General features: G+C 41.6%; 1 protein-coding gene across 4 annotated transcripts in view; it reads left to right on the forward strand.

The window, feature by feature from the left end:
* EPS8 (epidermal growth factor receptor pathway substrate 8) overlaps positions 1-26,969 on the forward strand; it is a 143,132-nt gene that overhangs the window by 2,027 nt on the left and 114,136 nt on the right. The window contains exon 1 of one of the 4 annotated variants that reach the window (XM_014937365.1): positions 7,396-7,415. The exons of the other annotated variants lie outside the window; for them this stretch is intronic. The gene's annotated coding sequence lies outside the window, so the exon portion shown is untranslated. Of the gene's footprint in view, positions 1-7,395; positions 7,416-26,969 lie in introns of those variants that run through there. 4 annotated transcript variants of the gene reach the window in all.

The raw sequence follows: 26,969 nt of genomic DNA on the forward strand, positions 1-26,969 counted from the left end.
CCGCCGCCACACCTGCTCCCACCGGCACCGGGTGAGGGTCCTCGCCGCTGCCCGGGAAGGGCAACAACCTCCTTACCCTCCTCCTGCCTCACCTCCTACCAGGTGATTTGGCTTTCTCTCCTAATTGTGGCATTTTTTTCCACCCCCCCCATCGGTTGAGCTGGCTTATTTTCCGCAGGTGGCGTGTGTTGCCGGGAACTGGGGAAGATGCAGGGTTTTTTTGGGGTGGGATAACCCTGTTGCATGCCCGGATTTCTTGGGGGTTCTGCTCTCCTGTCTTCCTCCTCCTCCTCCTCCTTTCCCCACCATCTGCTAACTTTCCCTGCCTTTCTTCCTCTTTCTGCCCCTCTCATCGCCACGCGCTTCCTTTACGTATCGCGCCGGTGCGCGAAGGATGGCCTGGGCACACGGTGGAAAACAGGTTTGTGGCATTTTGTGGCATCATCTAAGGTGTTCCTGTGCCTACCCCGACCCCCCCCCGCCAACCTCATTAGGTCTGCCTTGTCTCCATGAAAAGTGAGACATGGCAGATTCCACCAAACCCTAGTTTCAAGCCAGCTTGTAGCAGGCGATCGAAGAAGGGTGGAACAAGTTGTTCTTAAGGATGTTGCTTGGGAACCAACCCTCCCACCCAAAAACTGCTCTTTGCCGTGGCTGGTGGGTCTGGTACCCCCTCAAAGTTGCGGACACGCGACAGTATGACCTTTGGTGGAGTCTGCTTTGTTTACTTAAAGAGAAGTACTGAAGAGAAAAGTATTACTGCTCTGCATCGTGTCTGCTGAAATATTAACCAAACGATGGATCTCATGTGTCTTTGCGGCGTGGATCTTGTTTTAGTTGTGCCTCCCCCTCCTCATCGAAAATGCGGTCCTCCTCCCTTCCTATGGACCATCTTTCTTCTCGTTGGCGATTGTGCAACGCCTGCATGTCAGCTGCAAAAGTCGCTTACGTGGGAGAACATAAAAATGGCCATTTTTGTTGTTAGCAACTGGAAATACTGAATCAGCATCGTGTGACCGGGTCTCCTTTCCGTGGACGTCCCATGGAGATGCTGCAACCCGTGCCCTCTGAGACACGGTCAGTCTTCTCCTAGGCAAGACCTGATGTGGGTCGGTCGTTTTCCCTCCGTGAGCGGTGGGGACTGCAAAGAGCTGACAGGGTTTCCCCAGGTGTAAGGGAGACGCAGCAGATCTCATCTTGATTCACCACTCACAATGAGCGGAGCTTCATTAGCATAGGGGTGGCTGGCAGGTAACGAGATCCTGTGCTCAAAGCTCCAGGGAAGCAGGTTGGGGCCACCGCTGGCTTTTTACTGGGGGAGGCTGTGGAAACACAAGCGGCTTTGGACTTGTATTGTCCAACTGGAGGTATTGTCAATGGCTGCAGGATTGAGTTGTGCCTTCTCATGGCTCGGAATAAATGGTTTTTGATGACGTGGCGTTTTGAAAGCAGCCAGAGTGTCCTATTAGGTTTAATTGGAGGGAGGTAACACCCCGCAAGCCAGAACACCCAACAGTGATGAGGTGGTGGGTTATACACAGTGATTGATAGAGAGTGAAAGATTGATCTGAAGATACTTACATCTGCCATGAAATGCACAGATGGGAAAAAAATACAGAAGTTTTGCGCTTGGTGACAACTAAATTCCAGAAATATGATTGATTTTCTTTCTCTCCATAGTCCAGCTGTAAATGGCAAATCACTCGCATTAACTGCTGCATTTTTTTCCCCTGTGGGTGAAAGCTTATTACAATCTAAACATCTGAAGTCGGGTAATTGGTGCCCTGAGGGTTAAATTAGATTAAATATATAAGAACTTTTCTCTTTAGCTACTGCAGGGAGATAACAGAAGGCTTTGAGTCCACACAACATAAGACAGCACTAATAAAGCGCTCGCTAACTTTGACTTCAGTGTCTAGGACTTGTTGCTCTTATACTCCCAACTACCATTCCTGCATCACGCTGTCTTCTCAAATGGTAAATGACTGGTCAAAGGTATGAGATTTTCCTAAAGATGCAGCTTTCAGCTCTGCTGGACAGAAAAATGGAGCCCTTTGGTCCGTGGCCCCTCCAGATTCTTCTGTCTCTGCTGTGGGGCTGGTGGCCAGAAAGAAGAGACGTTTAACACCTTGGAGCTGTGGCATTAATGGCACAGTGTGCATGGCCCAATCCCAGTTATCTCCATTCAAAGAGAACTGGAAAGGGGATTTGCTTGTGTGTGTGTGTTTTCTTCACGTTGGATAGGTTGGTTTCTCTCATTTCCTTTGAAACAAGGGTTTCTTCTTGCTCTCTCGCTTAACAGCATCTGGTTCTGTGTCCCTTATGTCCATAGGGACTCGGAGGTTTTCATCATCCTGGCCCTGAGCTGGGTTCCCAAGGAGGCTAATCAACAGATTGCAATGAGATGGCTTTTAGCTGGTTTTGATGCCTCGGTATTTGTTTTGCGGTGCAGAGAGCAGCATGTTGCCTGAAATACCCTTTTTCCTCGTAGTAGGGCTGTACTTACACAATACCCATTAAAACTGTAAGTCGCTAAAAAAAGCCATTGGTAACTAGACTAGTGCAGTTTTATTGAATTTTCACATTGGGGAAAAAAAAAAGAAAAGGACTAAGACATTAATTTCTTGTTTTCAGTGCTAGTTCTCTTGTTTTTCCAATATTAAATGCTTTGCATTATGAGAAACTAGAATTCTTGCTCTCGGGGAGGGCTGTAACTGCTGCCATTTTTTCCCAGCTCCAGGGTTAGAATCTGATTCATCCAGCAGTTTATTCTTCTAAAACACTGAATTTCCCATAGTCTCATACGGTCCCTTTCAACTCTAACCATTCTATGATTCTATGGTTTCATCCTGACACTTGGAAATTTCAGTTACCCACCTTAGGTCCCAAGTTAGATGATTGCTGACACCTGAATTTGACATTTTGCTGGGAACTTCAGCTGTTCCTGCAGCCCTGAGTGACTGCTGGCTTTCTCCCACTCATGCCCACGGGTGAACTTAGGTATGAAGTCATTCAAAGTTTCATCTAAGTCGGTGAGACTATTTGGGGTGCGTGTGTAGAAAAGCATCTGCAGAACTTTACAAAACTCAGCTCTTCCTTCTCTGAAATAGAAAGGTGAGATAAGGTGTCTTTTGTAGGGCTTGATAACTCGGGGATCCTACAGGATTCTTCTTGTTGCCTGGAGAGGTTGGTCACAGCCTTCTTGGAAAGACCACGATGATAGGGGAAGAAGCGACCTTCACATCTGTTTTTGTGGGGAGGGTTGTTTGGGTATTTTTTTCTGTTGTTTGTTTTTAATTGCATGTCATGGACTCTGGGGGGTTAAAAGACGAGTCAGTTACAAATGGAAACGTTAGCGTTAGCTTTTGAGGACCTGTTTTCATTTTGAGCTGTGACCATGAGCCCACAATTGTTAACACGTGCCTTTGATTTTAGTCTGTGATGTCCGTTTCAGTACAATTTTTAAATATTAGCTAACTCGGGGCCTTACTAGTTGAACACTTCTCGTCCTCTCTTCCCTTGCCCTCCCTATGCCAGTGTCTAGGTAATTAAAGTTACTCAGACTGCAAATCACCACAGGGTTGAGATCTAAAGTGGAAACAGCAAATTATTTTCTTTGCATTTATTACCTTTGTCTTCTTCTGAATAGAATTCAGCAATGTTAAGCGTTCTGTGTAGACAAAGTTAGCAGGTGTCTCTTCCTTCAAAGGTGCAGGGTTAGTATTTCCTGTGGAATTTATACATCTCTCCTTAAGTTTTCCCTTTCTTCTTTAGTTTTCTGACACATAACAGGCCCCTTCATTAATGATGGTGTCACAGGGGATGCTGCTTGCATTTCACTGAATTTCACTGAATTTCACTGAATTTCTAGAGTTGGAAGGGACCATAGAGATCATCTAGTCCAACTCCCCTGCTGAAGCAGGATTGCCTAGAGCTAGAGCATGTTACTCAGGACTACATCCAGGCGGGTTTTGAAAATCTCCAAAGAAGGGGACTCCACAACCTCCCTGGGCAGCCTGTTCCAGGGTTCCGTCACCCTCACCGTGAAGAAGTTTCTCCTCATATTTGAGTGGAACCTCTTATGTTCCAACTTGTGCCCGTTGCCCCTCGTCCTCTCGGTGGGAACCACTGAAAAGAGTCTGGCTCCCTCCTCCTTCAACCCTCCCTTGAGATACTTGTAGGCGTTGATAAGGTCTCCCCTCAGCCTTCTCTTCTCCAGACTAAAGAGTCCCAGCTCTCTCAGTCTCTCCTCATAAGGGAGATGCTCCAATCCCTGAATCATCTTTGTAGCCCTACGCTGGACTCTTTCTAGTAGTTCCCTGTCCCTCTTGAACTGGGGAGCCCAGAACTGGACACAGTACTCCAGTTGTGGCCTCACCAGTGCAGAGTAGAGGGGCAGAATGACTTCCCTTGACCTGCTGGCTACACTCTTCCCTATACAACCCAAGATACCATTGGCCTTCCTGGCCACAAGAGCACACTGTTTACTCATTGTCATTTTACTGTCCACCAGGACCCCTAGATCTTTCTCTTCAGTAGTTGCCTCTAGCGGGTCCACCCCTAACCTGTATTGGTGCCTGACATTCTTCTTCCCCAGGTGCAGGACCCTACACTTTTCCCTGTTGAACCTCATGAGGTTCTTCTTTGCCCAGCCCTCCAGCCTGTCCAAGTCTCGCTGGATGGCAGCACAGCCCTCCGGGGTGTCAGCCACTCCTCCCAGTTTGGTATCATCAGCAAACTTGCTGAGGATACACTCTGTCCCCTCGTCCAGGTCACTGATGAATATATTAAACAGCACGGGTCCAAGTATTGACCCCTGGGGGACTCCACTGGTTACAGGCTTCCAACTTGAACCTGCTCCATTAATAATTACCCTTTGGGTCCTGTCACACAGCCAGTTCTCAATCCACCTCACTGTCCCCTCATCCAGCCCATACTGCCTCAGTTTCCCAATGAGGATGTTATGGGAGACAGTGTCAAAAGCCTTGCTGAAGTCAAGGTAGATGACATCTGCTGCCCTCCCTGTTCTTAAAGTTTCCCTCAAGGTGACATTTTGAACAACCACAGAAAATGCTATGTTCTTTATAAAACTATAGAGGAAAAAATTTAAAAAAGCAATAAAAACCCTATATAAAACTCTGGGTTGTGAAGGGGTGAACCCCTTGTCTGGTAATACTGTGAGATCTTCAAGTATTTCAACAGAATATTTAGAAAAAACTCACCATTTTAAGAATGGTATCTGTTGAGTTATGGGTGTTCAGTAACGTAAAGCAGATTTTGTGCAGATAAAAGAAAAAAATAATAATAAAAATAATAAAGTTTAAAAATGTGTTGCTTTTACATGAGAGAGAGGATTTATCTTTTACTAATCTGAAATATTACTTCTTATGGATTTTCTGGATTTTATAGATTACCTCTGCAGGTAAGGGAACATCTGACTACTTTCAAGCCTTCTATGAACGTAGAGGAGCTGTATTCAGCTGATTTAACTGTGAAGCTGCCATAGCTGGTTCTTGGGGCAGGGGGCTGGGGTTTGCTGTGGTTCTTGGATGCTTCAGACTTAACCTACTGCAAGAGCATCACTCTGTGATGTGTTACTGTCTGTAGCTCAGGAATGTTTGTAACTGGAAAATAAAGGGATGACTCGTGGGGATTTGTGTGTATTACTTTGATTTCTGCTCCTGCGTGTAAAAGCGTTTTTAAGGATTCAGCCCAAGTGGAAAAGCAGGCACTAGGCTTGCTGCTTCTCCCATCAGCACTCCCTTCTCCTCCCCCTCGCCTTCCAGAAATTGGCTGAAGTGCAAAGAGAAGCTGAAAGTCAGATGTTAGCAGTATCTTTTGGCTGTTCATTAGTACAGGTCCCATTAGGAAAGGGAAACAATATTTAACGTGCTCCCTTCCCCCCAGATCAGCTGCAGAAAGCTTGATCTAAAAAACATGAGAAATACACGAGATAAGTCAAGTCCATTTGCCCTTCAATACTTGCTGATGCTTGGTGAGATACAAGATTATCCCAATTTTATCAATGTTTTAGCTTTAGGTATAATTTGACATTACTGTGATTTGTTCACTTAATGCTCCTAGTGATTTGCCTTCCACCTGAAATGTGAACTTTGGTTAATGAGCATTTTCTTTCATTCTGAGGTGGTTGAGAGGACTGAGTGTTAATTCAGCCCTCTGAATGCTCCTTTCATGAAGACTGAGGCCTCTGCTCTTCGTTCTCATGTACTCTTCCTTCTTCCGATGGCTGGTGCTCTTTTTGCTTGCTTCCAGAGTGTGTCTGAGGTGTTGTCTTCTCTATTTCCTGAGTCAAAGATCTCTTTCTTTCCAGTGTAAAATGTAATTTGGAGTAATTCGCCTTCAGAAAGCTTTCTTTTTCTAATCCATAAGAGATTTAACGCTTGGTGTTTCAGGCAGTTAGGTATCTGCTCGATGCAGGGATTTGTTAAGAATTCACTGCTGGTGAGAATCCTAGTGTACATCATAAAAATATTTTGAATGTGTGGTTCTGTTACTCAGAGCATGTGAATGTGAGACCCTTCTACAAAAAAACGAGGCATTCATCTTGCACGTTGAGTTCTTCAATGTAACTGAGTGCATATGACAATGATATAGCAAGGACTACCCAATGAAATTGAGTTACATCAGGTGGAGTTTGTGATCTCAAGTTGCTATAAAATTCACCTCGATGATCTGCCATACCATTTTAAAAATGGCATGGAAAAGTCAGCCCTTTGTAGATGTGCCTTTAAAGTGATTTTCAGCTTTGCACAACACGTCTTGAGAAGCCAGTGAGTGCATTATTCTGCCTTCAGTTGGAGACATAAATATACATCTACGTTTCACATGCAGAATTGGGTGGCAGGCTGTGTATTTAAATACACATTTTTCTTCTTGGTCTTCAGTGTCATCTCAGGCTTGCTTTTCCCAAAGTGGAATTACTGATTCTCTTCTCCGCTTCTAGCATTATTTATTGCTTTGCAATTCTTCCCATGCTCTCACAACCTTAGTGTAATGTTTCATCTCTTCTGTTTCCTTCTCTTCCTGTATTTAAGGATAAAGAATTGTCCAGGGGTGAGGACGACAGAGGGCTGGGAGGTGGGAGGGTGGAGTCTGTTCCTATTTTAGCTGCAAATTTTGTTATGGCTAATAAATCCATGCTAACTGCTAATTAGCCCCGTAGTGCTATCTCATGTACAGAGGGCAGGACAGAGTGAGGAATCTGGACTTTGTACCTCAGTGTCTATTAGGTAAATCACCCCTGCGTGACAAAACAGACACAAACAAACACAGCTTCTCCATGGCAGTCATCGTTTCCCTTCTCATGGCTGCTTCTGTGCTAAGGCACTGCCTCATTTTGAGCCTTATCTTCAGCTTTGGTCCCGGTTCTTCTCCCTGTTCAACCTCGCCCCTGGGTGAGCTCTTCATGTTTTCCTTCCTTCACCGCTTACCCAAGCCATGTTTCTCCACCATCTGCCATATCCTAGTCCATCCTGCTCTTGAGTCTTGATATAACTTTAGTCTCCTGGTTTTTTTTAATTTTCTTTCTGTTTTCTTTATTTATCCCCTAAGTTTTCCTTACCCTTTTTTTTCTACCACTCTTTGGTTACACATAGTGCTCCATGTCCAGCTTCATGCCACTTCTTGCTATAAAGCTTTTTCTTTCTCACAAACCAACTCTTTTTCCCCTTTTGTGTCATTTGTCTTTATTTTACTGTCTTCTGAAATGCATTTTAGATCCATTGATCTCAGTGGGATATGTGAAAATACGTGGGTACTCACGTCTTTGTGGGATAGGGCTTTAAAAGTAATGTCTTCTCTAAAGGTTCAACACTGTGTATTTTGTCTAGGCAATAATTTTAAGCTCACTTCAAGCAGTTCTAGAGCTCAAGACCTGAATAGGAGGTGTTAGAGTGTGTGTAGGCATTTGTTTTCCCTATATGAGGGAGGTGTCTAACACACACACAAAAGTCTGTTCAATCAATGTCTTACTGAATATGAATGTTAAGATGTTCTCAGAAGTGCCTTCAATACGTGGTGGCATTTGTTCTTTTCTACTTAGAATTTACAGTTTTTCTCACTTTTTATAGTAAAGCTAAATGTTGACATGCAAGAAAAGGAAATGTTCATATGTTTCTTAAATAGTGACAGTGCAGAATACAGCCCTGGAGGAGAAGCAAGTTGCTGTTGGGGCCCAGTCTTGGTGGTGACCGACTGCAGTCACAATTTTCATAGAATCATAGAATGGTTTGGGTTGGAAGGAACCTTAAAGATCATTGAGTTCCCACCCCCCTGCCCTGGGCAGGGACACCTCCCACCAGAGCAGGTTGCTCAAAGCCCCATCCAGCCTGGTCTTGAACACCTCCAGGAATGGGGCAACCACAACTTCTCTGGGCAACCTGTTCCAATGCCTCACCACCCTCACACAAATTTCTTATTGATACTTATTCTAAATTTGTCGTCTTCCAGTTTGAAGCCATTACTTCTCATAACTACATGCCCTTGTAAAAAACTTCTCTTCAGCTTTCTTGTAGGGCTCCATCAGATGCTAGAAGGCTGCTGTAAGGTCTCCCCAGAGATTTGTCTTCTCCAGGCTGACCAACCCCAACTCTCTCAGCCTGCTTTCTTAGGAGAGGTGCTCCACGTCTCCTATTTTTTTGTCTAGAGGTGCTCCATCTGGCCGTTTTGTGCAGCTTATCAATGGTGTGACTTCTTCAGAGGGGCTTGAACTTCCAGATTGGGGGTTTGGCAGATGAGAGGGTCCTACTGGCCTGGGTAGTCCAGAATTTTGTGCTCTACAGCGACAAGTAGCTCAGCGCAGCGGGTAGCAGTGAAGTACATCTTCCCAGGAAAAGTGCCTGCTGACTTTTTTGGATGGGGTGGATGTGCAGAGCATGAGAGTTTAAGTCCCATCGGATTCTTTTGAGTATTTTAAACTGTACTTTTCTATCTCTGAAAGTTCTTATTGTCCAAAGAGATTTCCATTCCCTCTTTTAGAGTCATCTAATGATTTTGATTTTGGAGACAGACGTTGTTTCCCTTTGCCTCAGTTTTCCTATTTATAAAGCAGAAAATGTATGTGCCTCTCAGGAGTTCTGTAAGGCTTAATTAGCAAATGTTTATACAGCCTTTTGAAGATATAAAATACCATATAGATGCTAAGTATTATTATTATTACCACCAGCTGCTTCATTGTAACTGCAGTAATAAAAGCTTCAGTGCTGGTGGTTGTTTTATTGTTGTTTGAGATACAGGTTGGGTTTTGTGAGGACTTGGAGACATGGAGGGTGGTGGTAGCAGCAATGGTGCAGACCATCCCGAGGTACAACGTGTGGGAGAGCTGGGATGAGAGAAGCTGTGGTTCCAGCTATGGAATCTTTGTGAAGGATGATTTAAAGAAAAAAAAGAAGGAAAAAAAAAAAAAAAGGTAGAAGTCCATAACTGGGAAAGAACAAAACCTCTTCTGCTGCAGTGTGCCAGCATTAACAAGTCATGGGGCTAACTGGGGAGGGGTCTGTGTCGTGCAGCATCTCAACTGGTTAGAAATGAGCTGGCAGCAGTTGCATTCATGGCATTGGCATGTGGAAGAAGGGATCTTTTAGAAACGATTGATAATTGGTAGTATAGGAAAAGAGACGTGGTATAAATCACAATTAGCCTTTAGGATTTTTTTTTTAATTTTTTTTTTTTTTTTAGGTCTCTACTTTTGTAAAACACCCATGACTTAACGCTGAGCTATTTTTATTAATGTTCTTGTGCTTATCTCGCGTAACCAGCTTGTTAAAAGAGGATATGAACACTTTTTAAGCCTCTGCCTTCTAAATTGTGAGAAAGAGAAAAGAAGATTGATTCCAACAGGCTTGAAGGTAGATTCATTTCTCTTACAGTTAGCAAAATGAGAGAGGGGAAAAAATTAAACTGAAGGCCTAGTGGGCCACTTAGTTTTCGACAGGTAGAAAATCATTAGATTTAGCTCTAATGTACAATTTAATTGTAAAACTTTAACCTAAAAGAAAATAAACGCCGGGGAATTCTGTTTTGGTAAATTGATGATAATATCTCCAAGTAATTTCTGCCTGAAGTAATAAGGGTAAGAAAAAAATAGAGTAATAACAAAGGAACATTGAGGGGGAACAATTATTTTGCTAGTGTCTCCTGAGGGTCTGAGGGGGTTACTTGGTTGCATTATAAGAGGAATATTGTGCTGGTGGAATGTTGGAGAGGACTGATAATAACTGCACTTTGAAAAAAGCTTCTCTGTTCTTTTTGCTGTAAACATCTGAGATAAGATGGAAAAGTTGGGAAGAACGCAACACCTTCTGAGAGTTCTTTCAGCGTGCTTAATTGCTTGTTATGAGATCTCAATTTGAATACTGTTGTTAGATATTTTTAGGGGTTCCTAGCTTACTAAGTCGGGCTGTCAAACTGCCTATAACAAGTGATCTGTTTCTAATCATATCTTAATATCTAATGTAATGCTTATTTAAATTGCTAGGGATGTTTCCTGATAGCTGCTGGATCAGTTCTGATTATGAAGACCTGAATCATTGATTCAGGCATGATTTCAGAGTGGCTGCACTGAAAGGACTTCTAAAACAGAAATGATGCAAAGCAGGGAACTGATTCAGCCCTTTATGATTATGTGTAAGCAAATTTTCAGACAACTTTGAACATCGTTAAATGGCAAGAAGAAAAGGCACCAGCCTTCTCTTTTTCTTTTTTTTTTTTTTTTTTTAATTTTAGGTAAATCCCATTTTAAAAATAACCGTAAAGCGTACAACCACAAAGTCCTTCTGCATAGAAATAGAAGCAGTTTAAACACGCAGAGGTAGACAATAATTTTTTTTTTTTTTTTTTTTTTTTTTTAATTTTAGGTAAATCCCATTTTAAAAATAACCGTAAAGCGTACAACCACAAAGTCCTTCTGCATAGAAATAGAAGCAGTTTAAACACGCAGAGGTAGACAATAAGAGCCCTGAAGCCCATATGGAGGTTTCTCAAATGCTGGATGGTGGGTTCAGAAGGTGTTGCTTTAGCTGCTCAAAATATTTTCCGCAGCAAAGCGGAAGACAGTTCATAGCACTGGATGAAAGCTCCTCTCTCTTTATTGTGTGAGACTGGTGACACCTCATTCTGAATAAAAATCTGGGGTTTCTTGAGGGTTGTAGGAAAGAGCAACTATTTTATGCTGCCCGCATACAGCGGTACAGCGACTTGATAGGAATTTCTTTCTCTGTTATCCTGGACTGTAACATATAGTAGTATAATAGCTATCTTTTGAAGTACAGAAAATCTGCCGAAGGGGCCATCATTTTAAAGTATAATATGAAATGCTATTTTAATAAGGTTGGCTCCTTCCACGTTTTAAGTGCAAGGAAACGTGTGTGTTGAAACCTTGCTAATCCTTCATTTGCACAAAGTATTTGGCTCATTCCCTTACTGTCAAGGAATTAATGGTGTGCCTCAATGAGATCTCGCATCGCTAGACTGTAATTATTTTTATAAGAGATTCTGCACTGTATTTGATGGTGCTCTATGAATTATCATAATAAATAAAACAAAATTGCCGTTGTCAAAATATATGAGCAAAGTAATCTCATTCCTATTGTTTGTGTACTCACTGGCTTACGAAATTAAGGGATTTCCAGTGGACTTCCAGGCCATTCACACAAGTTGGTGAGGTTTGCTGTGATGGATTGTTTTGCTTGTGCTTGTGACAAGTTAAACAATGGGGTAGCTGACAAGAAGCAACTCTGTTGACAAGGTGTCAACACACCTCTCCTGTACTTCCTCCCTTGGCCTTGGACTTGAACAGGAAGCAGAAAGGCAAGGCCTAGAGTGGTTCACGTAATGAATCCAGGTCCTCATCTGATCCATGGTGGTGTGACCTCTGGCAATTATTGTATGGGAACAGGCTTCGAATTAAGTTATTCAGAGGAGAGCCTACAGCAGAGATGTCAGGACAGTGCAGGCATATCCAAGAGGATTTTAATTGGGCTCTCCCAGCACCAGAAACAGGCGACAGTTGCATGGGACATGGTGGACACCATGCCTCTTGGCTGAGGACAGAGGTCCTTGCTGCCATACTTAGACTGGGTCCTGTCCCGTCCCATCCTCCATCTGCACACTTTTCCAGAGATCTACACCGAGCTAAAGCAGACGATGTAGAAGATAGTACATTTTCTGGTGGATAGAGTCAGCAAGATAAAATTTCAATTTCAGAGTATCTACCTAAGATTTTCCCTTTGGTTTATTCCAGATATTCATGTGGTCATAGCTCCTCCAAATCTTAGCCAGTGGCTGGAGGCTTGTTGTGCTAAGCACTCAATTTCAAGATAATTATATTATTTAAACATCGTGTCTATTTTTAAGTCAGATAATCTATAAAACCTGTTTAAAGCCACGAGGAATAATTACATCATCTAGTTTGACCTCCAGAGTATATGAAGGAGGAGATTTCCTGCCCTTCTGTTTCTGTAGAAAAATATAAAACAAAATTTTTTTTTGTCCTTCCTCTTTGTGTAGGATAGACACAATAATTTAAACTGCCAGCCTCTGACAAACATTGGCATTTTTCACTAAGTTCATTAGTGAATATGTAGTGGTTCTGTGTTTAAATTGTGTGGTGCTACCCTATTGTTATTTGCGTTTGTATATATATTTTTGGCGTGTAGAACTTTTCCCCCAAAACCTTGTAGGCTAAAAGCAGACAATCCTAGAGTCTCTACTTTTTTCTCTTCGTGCTTCACTGTATAAATTGTGTAAACTCAGATCACTTTTGAACCACTATATTCTCTGCATAATCGTTTTTGGCTCACGTAGCAGACTGACTGAGACACTTGGTTGCAAAAGAGTTTCGAAGAGTTAAAGTCTATATTAACCTGTGGGAGAAATCCATAGAAGCGTTGGGTGTAGGTTCCTGTGTAGGTTCAGTTGGACAGTTGAGAGACTCAAAGCCTTCCTACCTCCTAGACCAGGGAGATGGTGTTGTACAGCAACTGGGATGTTCAGATGCGTGCTGTGCTAGGACTCCCAATAAGGCCAGCAATAACACTTCTGCTCCGTGGCCCTGTCTCCCTTAGGGCTGCTACTGAACAAGATTTGCAGGTGTCACATCAGGCAATTAAGTAAATTGAATCCACAAGACTGTGTGGGAATGTGTCACAAATGGTGCAAGTCCTCCTTGGTCTTAAAACCTCCCTCATAGAGTTTTAGTGCAACGACTTCTTCAGGATGTAAAGAAAAGGGCATAGTGATTTTACAGATGACCTTGTTCTTTATGTGCTCTCTGCATGCCTTCCCTTCATGGGACTTCTTGCTTCCAGTAATGAGGAAATGTTCTGAGGCAGTGTTGTTGCCATCATGACATAAAATAACGGAGACTTCCAGATACTGCGCTGGTCTTACCCTGTGATCCCTTCAGGGATCAACTGACCTTAAAAATGATGCAGATCTGGAGCTTGAGGTCATTTTTGTTGTACAGAAACTTATTTTTCATAGGCATCGGGATGGTGGTGTTGCACTCACTGATTAAAAACCATATGTGATTAGCACTTTCAGTCAAAATGTCTTTTCTCTACTCTGGTTACCCATTTCCCCTTGAGCTTCTATGTACCAAGTCATTGCTTTGGCAGAAAAAAAACAAAGACAAGGCTTTTGCCCTCTCTTGCTTTTTCTCATTTATGCCTTTAAGGCAATATGTGTACGTATTCTGTACAAATAGATTTTCAGTTTCTTTCCAATTTCACAACAGCTGCGTATTTTGTTTTTGTCAAGATCCCAGTGTCTTCCCTAGGAGAACCACATCTGGCAACGTGTCTTCAGCAGTTGATATGTTCCAGACAACGATACAGTTCACGTGCTGTGAATCTGGTGGTGCGCGGGCCCTGCTCTACAGTAGTGCTCAAACATTTGTGGCTTAGTAAAAAGTCTTCTCCCCCTTCACTGGATGTAGTGAACAGAAATCTTTTGTTTCAAAACCCACCCAGAATTGCCCAAGACCTGCCTCCACCAGTTTGTAGGTCTTCCCTGTTGGAATTGTTCACTGGTCCAGCTGGGTAGCGGTGTTTGTGAAGGAGTTGCCCTCAACTGCGGGGGAGAGGGTGGATTCAGGATCAAAATCTTGATCTATAAATACTTATTTGTTCCACTGATAGTAAGGGCACAACTTGTCTGTCTGCCTGTTGTTTATTTAAGTGCTTGCAAGATCGAGGCCCAAAATCTCAAATTAAAGAAGCAACAACCCACAACAGAAAAAAAAACCAAAACAAACCCCAAGAAAATTCATGTGCTTGTTTTATTAATAGAAACTTAGTTCATTTGGAAACAATTTAAAAGAATTTGTCACCATTCTTGTTATTTTTTGGGGGTATTCATCTTAGTGTGAGACACATCTTTTGTTTGAAGTGCATACTATTTTAAACAAGCGTTATGTTTTCATGAAAACTCTCCTGGGCAATGTCTAACTCCAGACATAAAAGCAAATAAACCAAGAAACCCCTCTGTTTATCTGAGATGAAAGGGCTTTTTTAAGAAAAAGAGAGAGAGAGGGGATCTAAAACTACCTAATGGTCTCCCTTGTCTCTCTTAAATGTTCCTTAATGTTCTTCTGCAGCCTTCAGGAATTACTCCATCTCCCTGGTATGTCACTGGGGTATGAACTACAAAGAATGCTACCATCTTAGATGGTAGCTTAAAATGCTACCATCTTTAGAGTGTGTAGTGAAGAGTGGCTGAAAGTGCTCCAATGCTTTGTTTTGTATAGGTTGATTCTGAATTTACTCTGTTCAGCTGTATGCTTCAGGTGAGAGGTGGAAATTCAGAGGCTGATGTGAGTGTTTAATGGCAAATAATGTATTCTGGGCACTTCCTTCACCCTGTTGAAGTAAACATGAGGATTAACAGCCCTGGGTTTGGGGCTGCTCATTTTATGAAAAGCTGAGATCTCTCGTGTGCGAGGTTGCCTATTTAGAAGTTCTGAAGCTAATGAATGAAATACAGCAGCTCATCCTGTTTTACTATTCAGTATTGCCTCAAACAAAATTTAGCAAGTTTTAATGTAGACTTGTCTAAGCTTTTCTCCATTGAAATCATCACAGTTCCAGTTCCTTGCTAGGCTGAAGAATCAGCTGCTGTGATTTCAGGATCAGCACTGTAGGGGAAGGTGTGGTAAGTGATGTGAAGATGAAGAAGTGGGGGCTGTTGATCAGGGAATGAGCAGAATGTGCTGGTGGTGATGTATGGGGATCATTTTGCCTCTAAAAACTTCAGTATGTGGCTGTTGAGAGTTTGGAGAGCCCCTGGGGTCCCCTGCCATGAGACACTTCAATGTGTTTTCACTCAATTCTTTCTCTATCTAGACTTACCCCTGTAAAGGCTAACAGGAAAGTACGCCACTAATCTTCTTGCTTATGAACCCCTTGTTTTTCAAAGCATCCACTGAATGGATGGAGCAAAAGAAGTTGGCTTTGTTTCTCTATTAACAGTCTCCAGATCTTTTGCAGATCTTTCTGGAGGCCTGTATTGTTAGCTACCAGTCACTGGTAACCAAAATGACTGTCCCAATGACCCTGGAAAATTAAATCCCCAGCTGTGATATCAGGTGGGGCTATGGCAGCGGTGACAAACAGAGGTCTGGGGTGGGGAATGTCAGGGCTGCCACTGGGGAAACCAGAGCTTGTAGCTTTTATTCCTCTTTTGCAAAGCCCTGGGATTCTTCTGTTATCTTGACTTCAGTCTGCTAAGTCTTGTGAAAACAATAAACTGGCTCATCTCCAGCACCATGATTTTTATCTTGAATTAATAATAAGTTGTCTTTTCTCAGAAAGAGAAGTACTTTTGTTTGAAACTAAAATTCCTTTATCTTCTTGGGGATTCTAACATGTTAGCTAATACACTAAATATGGGATTTTTTTCCTAATATTCCTTTTGCTATCAGGCCCTTTGATCTGCCCTGGGCTTTACTGAGTCATTTAAAAACAGATATCTCTTTTGGCAATTTGACTGTGATGCTGTCTCCCAAATCAGTTACCATTTTGAGAATGACATCTGAGTCTGCCTATGTTTCTGCATGACTGGAAGCTGTCACTACTCATTTAAACTTATTAGTGCTGGAAATGGATATGCTGGTTCATCTAACAGGAATGAAACACGAGGCACTGGCATTCACATTCAATTGTTGTTCCCTAGAGTAAAGGAAGAGGTGACGGTCATCACAAGAGCTTGGACAATTAGGGGTGAAAGCTGCATTGACTCAAAGAGTCAATGGGTACTGGGCATTTGGCTAAAAGCAGATTGTGGCATTTTTGGACAATTCAAGACAATACTGTGTTTTAATGTAAAAGTTTAGTAGAAGGATACAGTGCTTTAGCTGAAGATTATACCGTGGAAGACACTCAATTTTGCTCTCAAGAGGACCCTAAGCTGGGAATACTCATTTTGTGAAGGGGACAATGAGCATTTGAGAAATTAGATATTTTTAAGAGACAGATGGAAAGCTCTGGCTGAAAGTTGAGCCTCTGTAATGGTTCTTGAGAGTCCACACGTACACTGAAGGGATGCAAAATGATTCTTAATAATACAGACCTGGAGAATGAAGGCTGCAACCCTCCATCTGTCTTTAAAGGACCTGAAGTGGTTGGGACGCTGGAGCACGGCTGGTACAAGGTCACTGTTCTCATCTAAAAGTTTGTGAGCCAAAAGAGCAGAAAGAGACAAAAGGAGTCCCCTGGCAACTTAAGCTGTAACCAGCCCTTACCATATCTCTGCCACTGCTCTTCCTGAAAGTCCGTAATGTGCAAACCCATATATTTTAATTTCTTCATTATTGTTCCGCTCTATTATATCTAAATATATTCCCTGAACAGAGATTATTTTCCCCTACCTCTTCCCTTACTCACACGCCTAAATGCAAGCCCAGAGCTTGCCTGTAATGGGAGTATTTTGATTGACAGTACCTTCACCATTTGAGGCTAGTGGTGTGCTAAAATGAACAACTGGCATTTCAGAAACTGTAAAACTGACCTGACAAAGTGTGATTATTATTTTTTTTGTCATTTTTTTTCCTCTTTTCTCACCATGTTGTAGATGTGTCTTAATTCTGATGCTGTCATACAGTTATGTCACCAGTTAGCATCTCTGCAACCTATAGAGAACATATACTCTGCTTACCTACTCAGTTGGTAAAGAGAACTCGAACGATACAGTTATAAATAAATCTTGTTTTACCCTTTTTCTTTTCCCCTAAATAGAGTTTAGACTGCAGCTTAATACCGTGATCTTGTCTGAAGCTGATGGCTGATAGTGCAAAAGTGACTGTCAAGGAGAAGGGAATGGTTAGGACAGACTAGATCTTACTAATGGATTTGCAACTTCGGTACTAATTCTCCATAACCCATTTATTTCTCTGTAACAAACTAAGAGGAGTGACCATCTGCTTAACTACCAGCCTTTTTAAGATAAGTTTACAGTTGTGCCAACCTCTAATGCAATGCCTTGGTGGCTCGCTCTTCTCTTTACAGATAATAATTTTGGGAGGAAAAGGAAGTTTTGCAACCCTTAAACTTCCTGAAGAAAAAAAAGGGCTGTTAAGATTCCTTTAAAAATAAATTAAAAACAAACCCCAAAACTCAATGAGTCATAGTTTACAGGAACATCAGCTTTTTTTTTTTTCTCTCTATGATGATAACTAGATGTAATTTTTTGCCATGTATGCCAAAGGAAGGCAAACTTTGCCAGCTTTTTTGCTGGTGCTGCAGTATCACAACCCTGTTTAAAGGAACACTATGAAGTTTCATCCATCAGTAAAATGAGGATGCTTCTGAACAATTAATAGAATCCCCTCGCATCAGGTTTGAACATTGAATAAAAGGAAGTGATGAATCAGTTGAAAAAAAATGTATGAGGAGTTTCCAAAAGGCACAGTATAAATAACCAAGCTGGGCATTTTCAAAAATGCTTATAGGCAAGCCATTTTCATTGTAGCAACTAGTCTGCAGCTCACTGATTTGGAAGAGAATGCTGCTTCCAAACCAAAATTGATTTCTGTAACACAGTGGTGGGACTTTGGCTCAGATTAAAATATTCCCTTATTAAAGCACTAATATTAATTACTGAAAGAGGGATCTCTTTCAAATAACATGTTTCCTGTGTGAAGTAGTTGACCTGATATTAAAGAAAGGTCGTACCTGATCAACCTTTGAGGTATTGTACTGGGCATTACGTATTTTTATAACTCGTAGGCTAAATAACATTTTGTCTGATGGAGGTGTGCTATATGTCAAATTACCAGCTCATGAGGACCATCCTGTATTCCCTGATGATTTTTTTTTTTTTCCACAACTCATTATATTCTCGCTTTTGAGTATCTGTTGTGCCTAGTGTTTTCTCTTGACCTCCTGGAAAAAAAAAAAAAAGTGTTTTTCTGATCTTAAATGGAATAGTTTTATTTATTTTGCTTTGCTTTTTTAGCACTTGAAATAGTGATATATCAAATCTCGTCCGTTTTGTTCTCACAACTGCAGTAGTCTAGAGCATCAGAAATCTGATTTGTCCTGCAACTTGAAAGGGTAGTTGCTATGGTAACCGGGCACTACGTATCCCATTTGGGACTTCAGCTAGGTGTGCACACTTCATTTAACTTTCTAGTAGTCCTCTTGAAATGCGTTAAGTCTGTGAACTCCAATAAAGCATCACCTCAGGTGCACTTAGGAAAATGAATTCCTCACTCTGCCCCCCTTTGCTGCATCCCCTTTGCCCATGCTTTCCTTTTCCCTCCCATGTGTTGAGTGAGCAACTGGAGATGCTGCTCTGGAGCTTCCCAGGTGTGGGAAGGCATTGATGGAGGTGCTGGCCTGAGCTGTATGGACACCAGCTGATCAGCTGCAGGGGCTGGATGGCTACAGCCTGCACCACTGGGGTCGTGCTCCTGAAAAAATACTTTCCCTTCCCTCTACTTTTAAAACAGGCAGACGTCCTGTGCCCTGCCGAGGCGTTGCTTCCTTCTGAAGCACCATATGGGTAAGAACTCTCTTTGGAGTTAGTGCCCTGGAGGCTGGACCTTGTCCAGGGCGGTTCAAGCAGCTCCTTTTCATCACCCCTTTTCTAAGAAACTATCAGAAGTAAGAGGGGCTGCATGGACCCTGAAAAGAAAGGAGGAAATCTCGATGGGGATGAACTGTTAGGAACCACTGTGTAAATATTTTTACATTCTCTAGTAAGAATATTTTTCTTCTCTTTGATTTTTTTACGCTTTTTTTTTTTTTTTTTTGGCAAGCTCTAATCAAAAGAGGCTTGGCTTTTAAGATGCAGGCATCTCCCACATGCAAGAATGTGGCGGCGGCTCTCTTTCTTCTTCTGTGTAAGATGTTCTCTTTATTTTGGGTGATGTTTTACCACTCCTCCTGTGGTAGGGCTGTGGGCCAACCCTGTTAGTGCCCCCAGGCACTCAACGGAGCAGAGCACGGGCTGGATCACAGATGATGGGCTGGGTGCCTCTCTGAGCTCGCAGCTGGATTGAATCATGGTGCTGGGTTTGGGTTTCTTCACAGTCTAGCTGAGGGGTTTTGCACCATCTGTGAGCTGTTTGCAGGCAGCAGTGGGTCTCACGTTCTGGACTACATTTGGGTGGGAGAGGAGAGGAGAGATGCTGGGAGGGACAGCAACCTCCCTCGCTGGTTGTAGGCGCAGTGCACATTTGGTCAAGATCCCCCTGGACTAATTGATAAACCCCAAAAATTCTTCGTAAGAGTCTTTCTGGCTATGGTCAGATCCCGCTAGCTTGCTACGTTCAACTTTTGTAAGCTTTTTGCTAGGTTTGTTGGGACATCTGTAAGTATTTATTCAGTTCCAGCTGGTAGCTTCCTAATGCCTACTTCTCATCACCAGTTTATTTGCAGCATTGAGTGATGGCTGTGGCGCCTATGGGGTAAAAAAAAATAACAACAGATGGATCTTTCTTTCTTGAGCCCAAACTGCCTTTGGGCCCTGCTCGTGGTGGGGTTTCTGTGACCTTGTGATAAGTAGGAGGCCATTTTCCTAATTCAGGGGGTGGAAAACTTCCATTTGGATATTGTGAGGTTATTTTTCTTTTTTTTTTTACCCTTCCCAGAAGCACAGAGGGGAATCTAGTTCTCCACTAACATTGCTAGTTCCTCTTTGCCCTTGGAGAATATTCCTCTACAGATTTTTGGGGGGTTATTTTTGTTTTGTTGTGGTTTGATTTTGGGATTTTTAATTTTTTTTTTTAGCCAGTTTTAGTAAACAAGTCGAACTTGCCCAAGACTAGAGATACAAAGAAATTCAGGGTGGTGGCCTGAGGCCTTATGCTGAGACATATTTCCAGACCAGCTCTGTCACTGACTTAGAAGCCATAGGTAATATTTTTTTTTTTCTCTGTGAGTGTTCCCGAAGAGGGGACAAACGGAAAATATTTCAAAAAACCAAGCTCATAGTCAGCTTTCTGCCTTTCCTGGAGGTGGAGGAGAGGGAGTTATTGTGCATGTCCCCAGTTCTTTTTTATTCTCTTTTATGATCTTTGCTAGCTGGGGGTGGGGTAATATTTTACATAATTATAATTAGGATTTTGTTGTTGATGCTTTGCATCTCAGTCCTGACTTGAATGCAAATAACTCTTCAGTTAGGTAGAACAGGTATAGCTCATACCCCCGGGACACTGATTGAGAAGAACTGTGCCAGGCAGTAGATATTTCCCTTCCCTCATGCAAATTTAGGGGGAAAACATTTGCCCGACCCCCTCCTTGTTCGGCGGTGCCTAAACTGGAACAAAATGGAGTGAAACGTGGGGCTTATAACAGCTTACAAAGAGGAAAAATAAGAAGTACAGGCTCTTTGCTATTAATCTTTTCTTCCTTGCTGGGTGAACAAGCTGAGCAGGGAGCTCCTGCATCTGCTGCCGTGCCCCGGTGCCTGCGCTGGGCTTTATGGATGGGATAAGAGGTTCTCTGTTGGCCTGTGAGGGAGAAATGTCATTTTCAGCCCTGGTTTTGCAAGGAGATTCAGGGTGAAAATAACGCTGGAGACTGTCAAATCACAAAGGATTTGCAGATTTGTAAAAACCAATATGCCAAGCTAACGTTAGACTTTTAGGAACTGCATTGATACGTGGGGAAATTATTATTTCCTTGCCTGGGTACAGGACTGCCAGCTTTCACGCTGCCAAGGAGGATCCACATGTAACCTGGATAACACATAATCATGTCTCACTGGAACTTAAAAATATGATTTACACGGCTGACAGGCTCTTTGTTGTATCAGCATTGTGTGGTTGCAATGCAAACAGAAACGTGCTTCGAGTACCTAGAAAAGAATGAGTCCGAAAAAAAATGTCGTGTTTTTAATTCTGCGAATTGTTATGTCTCTCTGGAAGTCTTGTATGCAAAACATTTTTACTTCCCTCAGGAAGACAGGTGATTAAACATAATGTTCCCATTTTCCTGTTGCTGTGGTATTTTTGCAGCTCGGGTGATCAGCATTGCCTTTTTTTTTATTTTTTTTAATCCGTCTGTGCCCGCTGTGGTTGGTTTTGCCCCTCGAAAGGAGCCTTCGTTTCTGGCAGTTCCATGTAAATCACTCGCATTTTGGGGACAAGGCTTCTCCCTGCTATTGCTACTCACTGCAGGACCAGGGAGGAGGTATTTGAATTCCCACAGCTGTGTGTCGACAACACTGTGGTCAAAACTTCTATTTTTTTTATTTTTTTTCATCTTGGTCACCTCAAAATCCATCCCACCATTGCCGGTATCGGTATAAATAATGTGTGGTTAAAAAAAAAAAACAACAACTGAAACGAGTGACTTAAACTCCCATTTCTATAAATATAGTATCTTCCTGCCTAGTTTTCCCCAGAGAATTTGTTTTAATGTTGTTTGCTCCACGGACTGTGGGGTATATTCATCTCACTGCTTTCATAAGGGTAAATCAGGGGATCTTATGGAGTCACTGACCCAGCATCGCTACTAAGCAAACATTTGCCTGGTTAATTTATGAATATTATACATGATAAAAACTTAAGGCTATTACAGACAAGTGCTTAGGTGTTTTTGCACTGTAGGTGGAATGTGTCATCTCTCAGTGGAACAGCGACCTGAGTCTCAAGTAGCAGAAGATAATGTGCACAGACTGAATACTTTATCTTCCTTCTGCTGCTGTACTCGAAGCCATCCTGCGTCTACATTAATTTCCTACAAGGGAAGATTTAGAACTTCGAAATCCTGGCCTGAGCATGGTTCTTCTGAAGTAACTTAATAAATTGGCGTGTCGCCTTGCCATCTCATGGTTGCTTGAGGTCCTCCGGCAATATTTAGCGTAACAGAATAAGCAGTGCTCCAGTTAACACAATCATCTCTTATGCAGACAGATGAGTTTATGCCTTTCAAGACAAAGAACCTTTTCACTGTGCGACCAGCTATTATTCTGTTAATTCTTTGTGGAGAATTGCCACATCTTTGTTTTCCTTTGGGTGGGGAAAGAGTTTAGTATGTTCCCACTGAAGAAGCCAGAGTTTGAAGCTGCAACACTTACATGAAGATTAACTTTTTTTAAGGACTTGAGGGTCCCCATGGAGTTGCCTGAAGCCCATTAATCAAAGATTGAATTTTCAGCCCAATACATTAGTTATATTTGTCCAATTCCTAGAGGGCCAGTAAATCAAATTAATCTTAATTAAATTTAAGCATGTGATAGGAGGGGCCAAAAAAAAAATAAATCATAATATTGTAGAGTTTAAAGCTTGAAAGGATTATTAGGCAAGCAGACCATGACTTTTCCTGGTTAAAATGTAAATGCTTTTTAAGTTCACATTTCTGTAACTACATTTTAACTTAATCATTTTTAGACTCAGCTTAGACTTTTGGTAATACACTGGCTACTGTGCTTTTGTATTCATGGGAAGAGTATTTTTCAGACCAGTAGGTTGAAAACTCATTTGATAAGCCTGTCTTCTCATACTAAGCCTGCAAATTATTTTGATCAGCTTTGCAACTGTAATAGTAATCTTAATATGAGAAACAAAATTCCTATAGTGGATATTTCCTCCCATATGCTAGAAGGGGGCAAAGATAAAAGTGATAAAGATGGTAGTCACTTACATGTGTGGGTTTTGTATGTATCCTTAAGGTGACTTAAATATTCCATTTCAGTCCTGCACTAGGAATCATTAGATGTGTGAGACCACGCAGAATTACTTAACCTCCTGAGGGTGTCTGCATTTTGACAAAACAGACATCAGTTTTGCTTCTCTAGGTCTATTGATTATTTCTGAGCCAAATTGTTCTTTTGATTTAAATCCAATAGAAACTTTTTAAAATACTTGTCTTCATTGGGCCAATATTGCCCTCTTTCAAAACAACAAGGCCTCTCTCCACTTCTGTTTCCAAAGGGCTCCTTCAGTGTTCCTTCATATGTTTGGGGGTTTTTTTGGGGTTTTTTTTGCCTTGCAAGAAAATTTAAACACAAATAAGTATCACCAGCAATTATTTTTTTTTTTTTTTCAGTAACTTGGCTTTCAATGCTCCAGAGCTGTGAAAGACAGTATTAGATTTGGTCTTTCTTCTAGAAACCCCCTATTTAAAAGATGTCACTTACTACCTCTCAGCACATTTCTTCATTCATCCAGTTTTAAAACAATTCCTAGAAGTTTGCAGGAAATTTTTGCACGCGGGGTGTGCTTGGTGTAATGCACTGGTATAATTGATATATTTCCTAGGTCTATGGCTTAGGTGGGCAACCTGAAGTAGCTGGTTTATGTTTGGGTTGGGGTTTTTTTGGCACTGATAGCAGTGTTTTGAGCCTCCTGGGAAATGAAGCTGTTTTCCTCCTGAACGTTTTGATGCACAGAAAGGGTTCTCTGTCTTCTTTTCCACGTGGGTCTCCCATGCGTGTCCTTCCTTTATTTTAGCAGCCTTTATTTCATCCTGGAGAATAGGGGGAAACTGTGGATTTATTATTAAACTCTAATAAGAGTGCACAAATTGTTTTGAAGTAGGAGACAAACACCACTGCTTGAGCTATGTAAATAATGCAGTGGGTTACCTGACAGCCTGGAGAGGCTTCTAGAGTTTCACACCTCATCACATCTCCTGCAAGCAGTTGGGAAAGGTCAGCTTCCAGTTAGGCTGGTAACTGTTAGCACTGTTATTTTCTTCATTAGGCTTAAAAAAGGGGTGTCTCTCTTTTCTGTTTTTTTGCAACATTCCAAAAAAATGAAACTTTCTGGGAGAATTATGGAAATAATGTGTTTTGGCATAACAGAGGTTGAGAGGTTTGCCGAGCACCCAGCCACTCTCCTTGCTTTTGGTAGGCTTCTGAACTGACAATCTAATAAATTGCAATGATACAGTTAACATTGTTAACACTGTTAACATTTAGTTAAAATTCCAACGTGCACAGCCACTCTCTATTCAGAGGCAAAGCTGGGTATTCAGTAAGATTTTAAGACTGGGCCCTTGCCAGCTTGGTCGCAGCTTCACCCACCTTCAGCTGAGCTGAAGTTCTTGCTTCTACTAGGAGAAAAATCTGGTTTCCATACCGCCAAACAGGCAGCTTCAGTTCAGGATACATTTGTTGTCCTCTGCAGACCTTGAGGCTGCAGAATTGTCCTCCTCTGGGGGATATATTGCCAGATTAATGCTCTGTGAAAGAGGACAGAGATGGTGGAAGAGAAGAAATGAGGAGAGTTGTGCCTAGGAGCTTCATGGGTTTCAACTACATCTGGTCTGAATACAGCAAAAACTTTCTGCTTTTGCTCCAAGCCTAGTAATATGGGGGCATGAGATGCGTTTTGTGGTATCCCATGTTGTCACCTTTTCCATTACAACATAGAACCGTAAAATGTTTGGGTTTGGAAGGGACCTTAAAGATCATCAAGTTCCGACCCCCCTGCCATGACTTCCTATCTTAAATTTTGTATTTTGGCCCTGAGTTTATTGCTCTGTGCAAAGATGTGGCATAACCTCCTTCAGCCTACAGTGAATCCTATTCTATCCACATCCTTCTTGAATTTGTTGACCAATTTGAGGGTTTGTTTTCTTGTTTGATTTCAACACTGTGAACATAATATGGTCACAATCACAAGTCTAAAAGTAGCTTTGAATCGTTAAAATAACAAGGTGATGAACATTATTTCAAATGGTTAGAGTGGATTTCTGTTTCTATTTATCTGTTTTCCCCAGTGGAATTCTGGTGGTAATATTAAAATGATGAAACATTGGATTAAGAATTGTTTGTTCAGAGGGATTTTATGTTTGAGTGTGTTAAGCATTGGTAATGATAATACATGGCTTTATGCAGTAAACAAAACCAAACGCAGTTAAAATACTGTGTTGATATTGGCAATACAAATTTTTAGGCATTCCTGGGAAACTTAATGGGCTGGCTTTCCTCTAGCTTTCATGGTTTTTGCTTCTGGATGGGATGCACAAAAGTCCCTTTTGATTGTGTAGATCTTTAATGTCCGTATTCTGGCTGCCTGGCTTTGACTTTGTCTAGCCACGTTGCTTTAGATTATTGTGTATTGGTCATAATTGCCAAGCAAAAATAGTGTGGAAATACAAGGGGCATGCAGACAGGTTAATATAGAGCCAAGGCAAAGTGTCCGTGTAATTATGGTGTTTTGGGTTGGTTTTTTTTCAGTTTGCAGGGAGGTTGGGCTTTTTGGGTGTTTGTTTTTATGTATGACCAGTTAGCCCAGGATTAGTTTTTTTGTTTGTGGTGTAAATCCAGCTCTTGGCCTAAAATGAATGTTAATTAGACTTCTGTACTTATATGTGCCACATTGCAGGATGAGCTCCTTATTAGTAAGATAAATAAAAGCACTGATGAGGTGATATAAGAAAGTCAAAAAGAAACTGGGATCAGATCAAGGACAAACACTCTTGTTCTGAAATTATAAAACAGAGGAAGAGAGAAACTTAGAAAAGTTGGAAGGTGACACTTTAAATATTTAAACATGAGGATTTCCTTTTCATACACTCTTAACTTGTAGGAGGGTATTACTATAAGACATTATTGTAAGACATTACCTTTTAATAGGCTTCAATAAAAGAAACATTAGCAAGAAAACATAAGTGGTGGGTTTTGTTGTTGTTGTTTGGGGTTTTTTGTTTGTTTTTTTTTAATAAGTGGGACTTTTTAGAAAGCTGATTCCTGGCTCAGGCTTGGGAGTAGCTGGGTAGTAATTGATTAAAGGAATATTATTTGCAGTTCTCCATTGCAGGGCTTCTTGGGAGTATTTGGCCATTATTGGTACCAGTCATCGCCTACAGGAAATTGAACTAGGGGACCTTGTCTTACAGTGAAGGAACTGTCATATTTGTTATTCTTTTGTGGGATCTGAGGAGAATATTTAGCCCTCAGGTCTCCAGAAATCCCTGCCTTTCAGAGTATTGAGAGCTCTCTCCTGGCCCAAGTCCTGCTCCAGATTGGATTGCTCTTAGTGATGTGTGTTAGTGGCAATGGGAACTAACAACAGAAGTAAAGTGGTGGTGATAAGTACTATAAAAGCATGTTTTGGTTTTGGATTATTTTTTTTTAATAGGGTTTAGGAGTTATCCTCTATTGGGAGTGTTGCAGTTTCTTTTGAAGGAATAGCGTGGCCCCAAGAAAATTGCCACCGTGTCCGTGTGGCAGAGTAGGCAGACTATTAGGTTCCCAATTATTTTAACAAAATAACATGTCACTTTTTCCCTTAGACCTGATAGTTAGCCTGAGAAAAAGGTTTGCTTTTTATTCTTTTTTCTTCCCCAACTGCATTACCAGACTAATAAAAGTTATTACAAAACTCATGTTCCATAGTTGCATTGATTTTTAAGATGATTTAACTTGGAATGTGATACAATGAAGCACATTAAATTCTGATAAAGCAGTCATTCATGAAGTAAATGTGATACAGAAAATAATAATGAGCTCAAAGACTGTGGTCAGTACCAGTGATGGAGTAGAAGAAAAAAAGGTCA

This window comes from Calidris pugnax, unplaced genomic scaffold (genome assembly GCF_001431845.1).
Source record: "Calidris pugnax isolate Ruff unplaced genomic scaffold, ASM143184v1 scaffold1, whole genome shotgun sequence".
Classification (NCBI taxonomy): domain Eukaryota; kingdom Metazoa; phylum Chordata; class Aves; order Charadriiformes; family Scolopacidae; genus Calidris; species Calidris pugnax.